Source organism: Macaca thibetana, chromosome 19, assembly GCF_024542745.1.
Source record: "Macaca thibetana thibetana isolate TM-01 chromosome 19, ASM2454274v1, whole genome shotgun sequence".
In the NCBI taxonomy this organism is placed as follows: Eukaryota; Metazoa; Chordata; class Mammalia; order Primates; family Cercopithecidae; genus Macaca; species Macaca thibetana.
In genome coordinates, this window is record NC_065596.1 from 14,682,832 (window position 1) to 14,695,205 (window position 12,374).

Here is a 12,374-nt window from a genome sequence, read left to right on the forward strand (position 1 = left end):
GTTGCCACATTTAATTATTGGCAGTGCAGAGATCATCAGATTTGTCCTAAATGCCTTGCGGAGGTTGTAATGGCTCATGGATTGGCCTTAGATGCCATCCTGAGGGTCTGAAATTAAACCTACAGGTTCTGAATACAACTTCATGGTTGCCTGAGTCTGGGCATCTGTGAAGAAGGGTCATGGATGGTGAGGTCAGTACTGCAGGCTGCCTCACATTAGTGATTAGACTCCTAAGATCATAGCGTTAACAAGTTCTGTATGAGATACATCATGTAGATTGATCCCAGCCCCTGTTGGTTAGTGGCTGCCAGTGTGGCACATTTATGTCAAAATTTACCAGAAGCTAAAATGTAGGCCCCAGAGGTGGATTGTTAAAAAGATGCTCCTCCAAGGGACTCTTCTGTTCCCATGGATCCTGCAGAGCATGGCAGGTATGAAACCATCCTTAACTGCCAGTGCACTTTCATAGCTGATTATTTCTGTGTCCCCTTCTTTTTACAAGAAGTGTGACAACCTTGCCTGTTCTGTTCTGTCCTCTCTGTCCATTTTAGGTGGCACAATGTAAGTGGCAGTGTATCTTCTAGTATAATCCAGTCTCTCTTCTCTCTTCTGTTAAGATGATTGATATAGTCCATGAATCCCACTCATGATCTCTTTATCAAATAAATGATTGTTCAGCCACACTTTGAGGATTCTCTTCAGTACAAGTTTTCTAATTTTTGCAGTATGGATAGGCTGAGAATTTTCCAAATCTCCAAGTTCTGGTTCCTTTTTCCTTAACTATTTCTTCTGCAATTCAGGTCTCCTCTTTTGCATTTTTGCCGAGACCAGCTCCGTGGTGGAGACCCTAACCCAGCGGCACTAGAGGAATTAAGGCACAGACACAGAACTAGAGTGCAGAGTGGGAATCGAGGCTGACAGCCTTCAGAGCTGAGAGCCTCCAACAGAGTATTTACTGACAGTAAGCCCGTGATAAACATTATTTCTATAGATTATAGATTAGCTAAATGTATCCCTTGAGGGAATGAAAGGGACAGGCTGTGCCTTGTTATCTGCAGCAGGAACATGTCCTTAAGGCACAAATCACTCATGCTATTGTTTATGGTTTAGGAATGCCTTGAGCAGTTCTCCAGTTTTCTGCCCTGGGTGGATCAGGTGTTCCCAGCCCTCATTCCAGTAAACCAGCAACCTCCAGCGTGGGTGTCATAGCCATCAGGAGCATGTCACAGTGCTGCAGAGATTGTGTTTATGGCCAGTTTCTCATGACCTGTTTATGGCCATATTTGGGAGGCCTGTTCCCAGCACATTTTCTTGTAAGTAGTCAGGAAGAATGAAGCTTCCTGTGTCCTTTAACACTGTAATTACAGATATTAGTGATACATACCCAATTTTATGTCTCTCAAGCTCTACCTTGCACTAAATGTTAGAATACAGTTCTGCCAAGTTCTTCACGACTTCATATCAAGGGTTGTCTTTTCTTCATTTGCAAATAGCATGTTCCTCATTCCCCAATGACACCTCACCAGAATCACCCTTACCAACCTTATTTCCAGCTTGCACATCAGAATTTTTCCAGCCTCTACTCATTTGTCAGTTTCAAGGCTGCTTCACATTTTTAGTTTTTTTGTTTGTTTGTTTTTAATTGCAGTACCTCACTTTTCAGTGCCAAAATCTGCGGTAGTCAGCTCGGGCATCCATAACAGAATACCACAGACCAAATGGCTTACAAATTCATTTAATTTAAAACAAATGAGGTTAAAAAAACAATGTGTTTTGCTTTTTTCTGTTTTTTTTTTTATTTTGAAATGGAGTTTCGCTCTTGTTGCCCAGGCTGGAGTGCACTGGCGTGACCTCGGCTCACTGTAACCTCCACCTCCCGGGTTCAGGCAGTTCTCCTGCCTCAGCCTCCCAAGTAGCTGGGATTATTGGCATGCATCCCAAATCTTGGCTAATTTTGTATTTTTAGTAGAGACAGGATTTCTCCATGTTGGTCAGGCTGATCTCCATGTTAGTCAGGCCTGAGCTCAGGTGATCCACCCGCCTTGGCCTCCCAAAGTGCTGGGATTACAGGCCTGAGCCACCGCATCTGTCCCGAAACACAAATTTATATTCTCACATATCTGGAGGCTGGAAGTCTGAGATCAGAGTGCCAGCATGGTCAGCTTCTGGTGAGAGTGCTCTTCCTGGCATGTCAGTGCCCACTTCCTCATGTCTTCACACGATGGAGACCAACAAATAGGTCAGTCGGTCTCCCCTCCCCACCCCGCCCCCTTCTCTTTTCACATACAGTCACACTGGGATTTGGAGCTTCGTATGAAATTTGGGGGTCACCGGGGTCACTATATATATATATATATATATATATATATGTATATAATTCCTGAAGTATATTATATACATGTATACATGTATAGGTATATAATTCCGGAAGTGGAAAACTAAGAGTTATTATTTACAGATTATCTGATTGTCTATGTGGAAAGAGAAAAGAATCATTAAGTACTTTGGACTGAACAGTGACGCCCAAAATTCATGTGATGAAGCTCTCTAAATATTTTCTTGCTTTACTGTACTGATTTCAACCTGCAGCACAACACCAACTAAAAGTAATAATACCAGCATACTTGTCTTTGCAGTTCTGGTGAGATATGCGCTCCATTTTATTGGCTTGGCTGTAGCTTTTTATTTTTTATTTTTTGAAGAGGTTATCTTCTGCAGGAAAGGTTTTTTCTTTATATTCAGTTTTTACATGATGAATGATTTCCCAATATTTCATAATTTATGGGGCTGAATTCCTCTTGAATTTGTTAAATGCTTCCTGCGCATCCTCTGATGATCATGTTTATTTACTGATAAAACTCAAGTACCTAGAACTGCACCTAACTCATGATGGTACCTAATAAATACTTCAATGAAACGTTGTGGTGATGCATGCCTATAGTTTTAGCTACTTGGGAAGATGGCCTGAGCCCAGGGGTTCTAGACCAGCTTAGGCAACATAGCAAGACCCCATCTCAAAAAACAAGCTTGAAGAAGTGAATGCATGGAAGGGTACTTTTCTAAAATGTGATCAGACTGGGTGCGGTGGCTCATGCCTGTAATCCCAGCAATTTGGGAGGCAGGGGTGGGCAGATCACTTGAGGTCAGGAGTTCGAGACCAGCCTGGCCAACATGGTGAAACCCTCTCTCTACTAACAATACAAAAATGAGCTGGGTGTAGTGACATACACCTGTAATCCCAGGTACTTGGGAGGCTGAAGCGGGAGAATCGCTTGAACCCAGGAGGTGGAGGTTGCATTGAGCGGAGATTGCACCACTGCACTGCATGCTGGGTGACAGAATGAGACTCTGTCAAAAATAAATAAATTAACTAAATGTGGTCTTTGTATTTATTTCTTTTCGAATGTTACATCAACCTTGTATTCCTGGATAAGCTCGACTATGGCATAATGGATCATTTAAAAAGACTTATTTGATTACTTTTACTAATATGTTATGGAGCTATGCTTGAATAACATTGCAATTTTTTTTTTTTTTTTTTTTTGTCCCTGAGAGATATATATATAATGACTGTCATATACTATACTGGGGCATGTTTCTACTTTTTCTGAATTCTTAATCTATAAGAATCATCTAGGCTGGGAATAGTGGCTCAGGCCTGTAATCCCAGCACTTTTGGAGGCTGAGGCAAAAGGATGCCGTGAACCAAGGAGTTCAAACCAGCCTGGGCAACATAGCGAGACCACATCTCTATTTAAAAATACTACAGGCCGGGCGCGGTGGCTCAAGCCTGTAATCCCAGCACTTTGGGAGGCCGAGACAGGAGGATCACGAGGTCAGGAGATCGAGGCCATCCTGGTTAACACGATGAAACCCCATCTCTACTAAAAAATACAAAAAAATAGCCGGGGGAGGTGGCAGACGCCTATAGTCCCAGCTACTCGGGAGGCTGAGGCAGGAGAATGGCGTAAACCCGGGAGGTGGAGCTTGCAGTGAGCTGATATTCGGCCACTGCACTCCAGCCTGGGCGACACAGCGAGACTCCGTCTCAAAAAAAATATATACTACAAAATATTTTCGTTTTTTGGGTTTGTTTCTTTGTTTTTGAGATGGAGTTTCGCTTGTTGCCCAGGCTGGAGTGCAATGGCATGATCTCAATTCACTGCAAACTCCACCTCCCCGGTTCCAGCCATGCTTCTGCCTCACCCTCCCGAGTAGCTGGGATCACAGGCAGCCTCCACCATGCCTGGCTAATTTTTGTGTTTTTAGTAGAGACAGGGTTTCGTCAAGTTGGCAAGGCTGGTCTTAAACTCCTGACCTCAGATGATCCCCATGCCTCATACTCCCAAAGTACTGGGATTACAGGCGTGAGCCACCACGCCCGGCCAATATTACAAAATAAAAAGTTAAAATTATCTCTTCTGGCTGGTCATAGTGGCTCACACTTTTAATCCTGGCACTTCGGGAAGTTCAGTCAGAAGGATTCCTTGAGGCCAGGAGTTCAAGATCAGTCTAGGTAATATAGACCCCATCTCTCCAAAAAAAAAAAAAACAAACAGTTATCAGGCGAGGCATAGTAGCTCGCGCCTGTAACCTCATCACTTTGGGAGGCTGAGGCAGGCAGATCACAAGGTCAAGAGATCAAGACCATCCTGGCCAATATAGTGAAACCCGTCCCTACTAAAAATACAAAAATTAGCTGGGCGTGGTGGTGCGCCCCTGTAATCCCAGCTACTCAGGAGGCTGAGGCAGGAGAATCTCTTGAACTCCTGAGGTGGAGGTTTCAGTGAGCCTAGATCTCACCACTGTACTCCAGCCTGGCAACAGAGTGAGACTCTGTCTCAAAAAGAAAAACAAAAAAAGACAACTAGGTTGGGCATGGTGGTTCACACCTTTAATCACAGCACTTTGGGAGGTCAAGGCAGGCGGATCACCTGAGATCAGGAGTTCCAGCCTGGGCAACGTGGTGAAACTTTGTCTCGACTAAAAATTCAAAAAATAATATTAGCCAGGTGAGTTGGCGGGCGCCTGTAATCCCAGCCACTTGGGAGGCTGAGGCAGGAGAATCGCTTGAGTCCAGGAGGTGAAGGTTGCAATGAGTCGAGATTGCACTCCAGCCTGGGCTACAAGAGCAAAACTCCATCTCATAAAAAAGAAAAAAGGACAACTAAGGCTTGCATAAGCATTTTGAGAATATTCTATGCATGTTTTTATTTTCAAATGTGTAGCAAAAATTTATGCTTTCTGTATTTTTCATTTTTGCTGGTTGTATAACTTCAGTCTCCTTTTGCATTCTGTAATGGCTTTTTAATTGTTCAGTCTTTCCCATTTCTTGTGTTAATCTTGGTAGAAAGTACCCAGGTTTGTGAGTTCTTTCAAATAATATTTGGCTTGAAAAATCTACACTATTTCCCGCATGTTTTCTATTCCACTAATTGTTATTTATATAGTTACATCAGCTTGATTTTCCTCTACTTCTTAGTCTTTCTGTAACCTTTTTAAAAGATACATACTTTAGCTGGAGTTTTTAAAAATCTGTATACCGCCAGGCGTAGTGGCTCACGCCTGTCATCACAGCACTTTGGGAGGCCGAGGCAGGTGGATCGCCTGAGGTCGGGAGTTCGAGACCAGCCTCACTAACACTGAGACACCCTGTCTCTACTAAAAATACAAAATTAGCCGGGCGTGGTGGTGCACGCCTGTAATCCCAGCTACTCGGGAGGCTGAGGCAGGAGAATCACTTGAACCCAGGAGGCAGAGGTTGCAGTGAGCCAAGACCGCACCATTGCATTCCAGCCTGGGCAACAAGAGCAAAACTCCATGTCACCAAAAAAAAAAAAAAAAAACAACAACTTGAATAATATCAATTAGCAATCCTTTTGTGTTGAACATTTAGTACCTTACATGCACTTTAGTAATAATTTGCATTAATTTCTAGCATCTTATTTTTTTCTCTGTCTCATTGTGTTCCCCTCTCTTTGTATTGATCATACTTTATTTTATTCTTGATGTTTGAAAGTTGTTACTTTTCACTGTTACCATAAATAACAATTTTTTTTTTTTTGATACAGAGTCACTCTGTTGCCCAGGCTGGAATGCAGTGGTGCACTCTGCAAGCTCCGCCTTCCAGGTTCACGCCATTCTCCTGCCTCAGCCTCCAGAGTAGCTGGGACTACAGACGCCCACCACCACGCCTGGAGAATTTTTTGTATTTTTAGTAGAGACAGGGTTTCACCGTGTTAGCCAGGATGGCCTCGATCTCCTGACCTCGTGATCCTCCCGTCTCGGCCTCCCAAAGTGCTGGGATGACAGGCATGAGCCACCATGCCTGGCCTCCCATAAATAACAATTTTAAATTTTTTTTTTTTTTTTTTGAGACGGAGTCTCGCTCTGTCGCCCAGGCTGGAGTGCAGTGGCTGGATCTCAGCTCACTGCAAGCTCCGCCTCCCAGGTTTATGCCATTCTCCTGCCTCAGCCTCCCGAGTAGCTGGGACTACAGGCACCCGCCACCTCGCCCAGCTATTTTTGTGTATTTTTTAGTAGAGATGGGGTTTCACCGTGTTAGCCAGGATGGTCTCGATCTCCTGACCTCGTGATCCGCCCGTCTCGGCCTCCCAAAGTGCTGGGATTACAGGCGTGAGCCACCGCGCCCGGCCACAATTTTAAATTAAAATCTTTGTTAATACCTTTTCTTTCCAACTAAGTGCACTAGGCTGTTAGAATAAAGTGATTCCCGTGTACACTTACTACACTTGGAGAGAGACCTAGACGGAAGTGCATTGTCACACAAGCCACTAGAGAGATCTGGTGGCAGAAAGAATAGGCCCCTTGACAGAGGCCCAATGCCACCCTGTGGTAGATTACAGATGGCCACAAGTCTTTGAGATTACTATATGAAGGTGGAATCTCTCTTCTTTCCTTTTTATGTGAACCAATCAGTCCTTGCTTTGACCAGTAGAAACCAGCACAACTTAGGTTTGCAAGTCCACCCTCAAGAGGCCTCTGCTAATTAAGTAGCTGCTGTTTTCAGCTAGTAATTTTGTGGCTGTTTATTACACAGTAAAGGCCAAGTGATACACATACCCCACCCACAAGCCAACAAACTGTGGTTCTTCAGGACACATTGGGAAATCCTCCAGAACAAGGCCCACTCGTGTTAGCAGTAAAGAATTCTGAGGCTGGGCGCGCAATGGCTCACGTCTGTAATCCCAGCACTTTGAGAGGTCGAGGAGGGCGGATCACGAGGTCAGGAGATCGAGACCATCATGGTTAACATGGTGAACCCCTGTCTCTACTAAAAATACAAAAAAATTAGCCGGGCGTGGTGGCTGTCGCCTGTAGTCCCAGCTACTCGGGAGGCTGAGGCAGGAGAATGGCGTGAACCTGGGAGGTGGACCTTGCAGTGAGCTGAGATTGTGCAACTGCACTCCAGCCTGGGCAACAGAGCGAGACCCCGTCGGAAAAAAAAAAAAACGAATTCTGGGCCAGGCATAGTGGCTCACGCCTTTAAACCCAGCACTTTAGGAGGCTGAGGCAGGTGGATCACAAGGCCAAGAGATTGAGATCATTTTGGGCAACAAAGTGAACCCCCCGTCTCCACTAAAAATACAAAAATTAGCTGAGTGTTGTGGCATTCCCCTGTAGTCCCAGCTACTTGCGGGCTGAGGTAAGAGAATCACTTGAACCTGGGAGACGGAGGTTGCAGTGAGCGCAGATCGCGCCATGGCACTCCAGCCTGGTGACAGAGTGAGACTCCATCTCAAAAAACAAAGACCGGGCGCGGTGGCTCACGCCTGTAATCCCAGGACTTTGGGAGGCCGAGACGGGCGGATCACGAGGTCAGGAGATTGAGACCATCCTGGCTAACACGGTGAAACCGTGTCTCTACTAAAAATACAAAAAACTAGCCAGGCATAGTGGCGGGCGCCTGTAGTCCCAGCTACTCGGGAAGCTGAGGCAGGAGAATGTCGTGAACCTGGGAGGCGGAGCTTGCAGTGAGCTGAGATCGTGCCACCGCACTCCAGCCTGGGCGACTAAGCAAGGCTCCGTCTCAAAAAAGAAAAAGAAAAAAAAAAATTCTGTCAGTGTTCACAGAGGGATTGGGCATTTCCCACTATGACCTGTGATGAGAAAATCAAGATTTGAATTCATATTCCTCTGCTTAGTGACTCAGCAGGCCTGAAGTCAGCAGGACTGAAGGCCCAAAGAAAGGTTGATGTTACGAGATGGAAGCAAGTTGCCAGGTAATATGATTTGGCTGTGTCCCAACCCAAGTCTCGAATTGAATTATAGCTCCCATAATCCCCACGGTGTTGTGGGAGAGACCAGGTGGGAGGTCATCGAATCATGGGGGCAGGTTTTCCTGTGCTGTTCAAGTAATTCTCATGCCTCAGTCAGCCAAGGAGCTGGGATAATAGGCACGTGGTGTTCTTTTAACAGCGAATTGATCTCATGAGATCTGTCAGTTTTATAAGCAGCTGTTCACCTGGACAGGCTCTCTTGCCTTCTGCCATGTAAAATGTGCCTTTGCTCCTCCTTCACCTTCTGCCATGATTTTGAGGCCTCCCCAGCCATGTGGAACTGTGAGTCCATTAAACTTCTTTTTCTTCATAAATTACCCAGTCTTGGCTGGGCACAGTGCCTCACACTGTAACAACGGCAAGGAACATAGCATCTAAGCTCAGACTTTTTTTTTTGGTAGAGAAGGTATCTCACTCCATTGCCCAGGCTGTTCTCAAACTCCTGAGCTAGAGTGATCCTCTCTTCTCGGCCTCCCAAAGTGCTGGGATTACAAGCATGAGCTACCATGCCCAGCCAGACGTTTTTACATTACATGAAATTTTCAAGGTCCAGTTGTTCCTAATTCTCCACAAATCCTTTCAGAGTATTAAAAATGAAGCAAATCTTGCTAAATCTTTATATGATGCTATAAAAACTGTACAGTCATTAAAAACTACAGAATCATATTGGTAATGAATATTGGTACAAACGCACTAAGTAAGCCAGGAACCGTGGCTCACACCTGTAATCCCAGCACTTTGGGAGGCCAAGGCGGGTGGACCACGAGGTCAGGAGAGAGACCATCCTGGCTAAAACGGTGAAATCTTGTCTCCACTAAAACTAAAAAAGTAGCTGGGTGTGGTGGCATGCGCATATAGTCCCAGCTACTCGGGAGACTGAGGCAGGAGGCTACAGTGAACCAAGATCGCACCACTGCACTCCAGCCTGGGAGACTTTCTCAAAAAGCAAACAGAAAAATGCACTAAGTACAATAGTAGTGGCCAGGCAAAGTGGCTCACTCCTGGAGTCTCAACACTTTGAAAGGAGGTGAGAATACTATGCAGCCATAAAAAAGGATGAGTTCGTGTCCTTTGTAGGGACATGGATGCAGCTGGAAGCCATCATTCTCAGCAAACTATCGCAGGAACAGAAAACCAAACACTGCGTGTTCTCACTCATAGGTGGGAATTGAATAATGAGATCACCTGGACACGGGAAGGGGAACATCACACACCAGGGCCTATTGTGGGGAGGGGGGAGGGGAAGAGATGGCATTGGGAGTTATACCTGATGTAAATGATGAGTTGATGGGTGCTGATGAGTTGATGGGTGCAGCACACCAACATGGCACATGTATACATATGTAACAAACCTGCACGTTGTGCACATGCACCCTAGAACTTGAAGTATAATAAAAAAAAAGTAGGTGAAAGGATTACTTGAGCCCAGGAGTTCGAGACCTGCCTGGACACGATAGCAAGCCCCACTCTCTATGAAAAACTTAAAAATTGCCGGGCGCGGTGGCTCACGCCTGTAATCCCAGCACTTTGGGAGGCCGAGGCGGGCGGATCACAAGGTCAGGAGATCGAGACCACGGTGAAACCCCGTCTCTACTAAAAATACAAAAAATTAGCCGGGCGCGGTTGTGGGCGCCTGTAGTCCCAGCTACTCGGGAGGCTGAGGCAGGAGAATGGCGTGAACCCGGGAGGCGGAGCTTGCAGTGAGCCGAGATCGCGCCACAGCACTCCAGCCTGGGCGACAGAGCGAGACTCCGTCTCAAAAAAAAAAAAGAAAAACTTAAAAATTAAAAAATGCAGTGAGCCAAGATCATGCCACTGCATTCCAGCCTGGGCAACAGAGCAAAACTCCAAAAAAAAAAAAAAAAAAAAGGTGGGGTGGGAGGGAAGGAAGGAAGGAATTAGCAAACAAATTCCAACCCATGATAAGAAAACAGTAAACCCAGTGGCATTTACTCCAGGAATGTAAGGTTGGCTCTGGCTCATTTGTATCTTTGTATCTGTGCATTCACCATTATAGATGATGCCTGGAGTTTGCTCACAGGGATGCTCAAGACCCTATCAGATGTTTTTTTTCCTAAACTTATTTATTTATTATGAATGACAGAGTCTCGCTCTGTTACCCAGGCTGGAGTGCAGTGGCATGATCTCGACTCACTGCAACCTCCAGTTCCTGGGTTTAAGCGATTCTCCCGCCTCAGCCTCCCAAGTAGCTGGGAATACAGGTGTGCACCACCACACACAGCTAATTTTTGTATTTTTAGTAGATTCAGGGTTTCGCCATGTTGGCCAGGCTGTTCTCAAACTCCTGAGACCACCTGATTCAGCCTGATTCAGCCTCCCAAAGTGCTGGGATTACAGGAATGAGCCACAGCACCCGGCCAGGGATACATTTTAAAAACCTAGTTGACTGGCCGGGCGCGGTGGCTCAAGCCTGTAATCCCAGCACTTTGGGAGGCCGAGATGGGCGGATCACGAGGTCAGGAGATCGAGACCATCCTGGCTAACACGGTGAAACCCCGTCTCTACTAAGAAATACAAAAAATAGCCGGGCGAGGTGGCAGCACCTGTAGTCCCAGCTACTCAGGAGGCTGAGGCCGGAGAATGGCGTGAACCCGGGAGGCGGAGCTTGCAGTGAGCTGAGATCCGGCCACTGCACTCCAGCCTGGGCTACAGAGTGAGACTCCGTCTCAAAAAAAAAAAACAAACAAAAAAAAACCTAGTTGACAGCCTAAACTTAGGCTGTTCTATGCCCAGTGGGTCCCTTACCTGGGAAACTTGTTTATACTGACAGATGACTTAGCTGCTCTTTTTTTTTTTTTTCTTTGTATGGAGTCTCCCTCTCTCACCCAGACTGGAGTGCAGTGGCACAATCTTGGCTCACTGCAACCTCCGCCTCCTGGGTTCAAGCAATTCTCCTGCCTCTGCCTCCCCAAGTTCCTGGGACTACAGGCACGCACCACCACTCCCAGCTAATATTTGTGTATTTTTAGTAGAGATGAGGTTTCATCAACAGGCCAGGCTGGTCTCAAACTCTTGACCTCAGGTGATCTGCCTGCCTTGGCCTCCCAAAATGCTGGGATTACAGGCAGAGCCACCATGCCCAGCGACCCAGCTGCCTTTGTCTAATCTGTTCGGTTTATGCCTGCCTAATCATTGCTCTGGCACTGGAAACGTGACCTTGTGTTCCCACCAGCTCCCCGGGGAAATCTCAGCCAGGGGCAGCCCCTGGTTCATCAGATGGTAGGCGCAAATTCAAAACACCACCACAGTAGGACATAATTTCAAAGATTTATTGCTTACAGGTCCTGAGAAAGGAGGGCAAAATGAGTTGGGAGGACAGTCCTCCATCCGTGGGTCACTCAAGGCAGAGATGAGAGGCAGAGAGGAGAGAGGATGTGGCAGCTAGCTGTATACATAAGGGAGTAGGGCGTAGGTCACTTTAAATTTAGGAGCAAATCCCTGGATAGTCAGTTTAAAGGAAGCAGGAGGAAAACAGTATCCTGGGCAGGAAAGATGTTTCTAGATTCTTATCTCTAGCCACAGGCTTGAGCTGATTGGGTGTGGTGTTCTTTTTTGTTTTTTTGTTTTTTTTTTTCAGAGATAGTGTCTTGCCATGTCACCCAGACTGGAGTGCAGTGGTGCAATCATATTATAATACCCAACCTTGTAATAACATGAATAGACTCTCCCTTAGATACTTCACCTTGTTTTAATATGAGTAGACTCTCCCTTAGCTGAGAAAACCGGAGGGACTCCATTTGGCTTCTTTATTTACAAGACATCAAGGGCTCCTTACCCACCCTCTTCCTCAAAGACTTAACTTGTGCCAGCTGACTCTCAACATATGAAAGGGTGGAATTAACTGATAAGGTACCAAGGCAAGCAATGTCCGCAGTTCCCAGGAATTCGCTTGAGAGATAGCACCGTAAAGCCCCCGCGTTTGTGTCCAGCGGATAACACCCAGAGACCCCACGCCTGTCACCTTGTGAAGAATTTAAAGGCCCTGCACCTGGAACTGTTTGTTTTCCTGTAACCATTTGTCTTTTTAACTTTTTGGTCTGTTATACTTCTGTA

At 46.0% G+C, this 12,374-nt stretch overlaps 2 protein-coding genes across 20 annotated transcripts in view; one reads left to right on the forward strand and one right to left on the reverse strand.

The window, feature by feature from the left end:
* Positions 1-12,374, reverse strand: part of PIN1 (peptidylprolyl cis/trans isomerase, NIMA-interacting 1) — a 429,836-nt gene that overhangs the window by 165,209 nt on the left and 252,253 nt on the right. The window contains exon 1 of one of the 16 annotated variants that reach the window (XM_050770798.1): positions 7,587-7,591. The exons of 14 other annotated variants lie outside the window; for them this stretch is intronic. The gene's annotated coding sequence lies outside the window, so the exon portion shown is untranslated. Of the gene's footprint in view, positions 1-4,177; positions 4,182-7,586; positions 7,592-12,374 lie in introns of those variants that run through there. One more of the 16 variants, XM_050770809.1, reaches the window with a different exon arrangement.
* The window catches only part of LOC126942626 (zinc finger protein 561), a 91,698-nt gene that overhangs the window by 52,599 nt on the left and 26,725 nt on the right, over positions 1-12,374 (forward strand). The gene's annotated exons all lie outside the window — the stretch shown is intronic.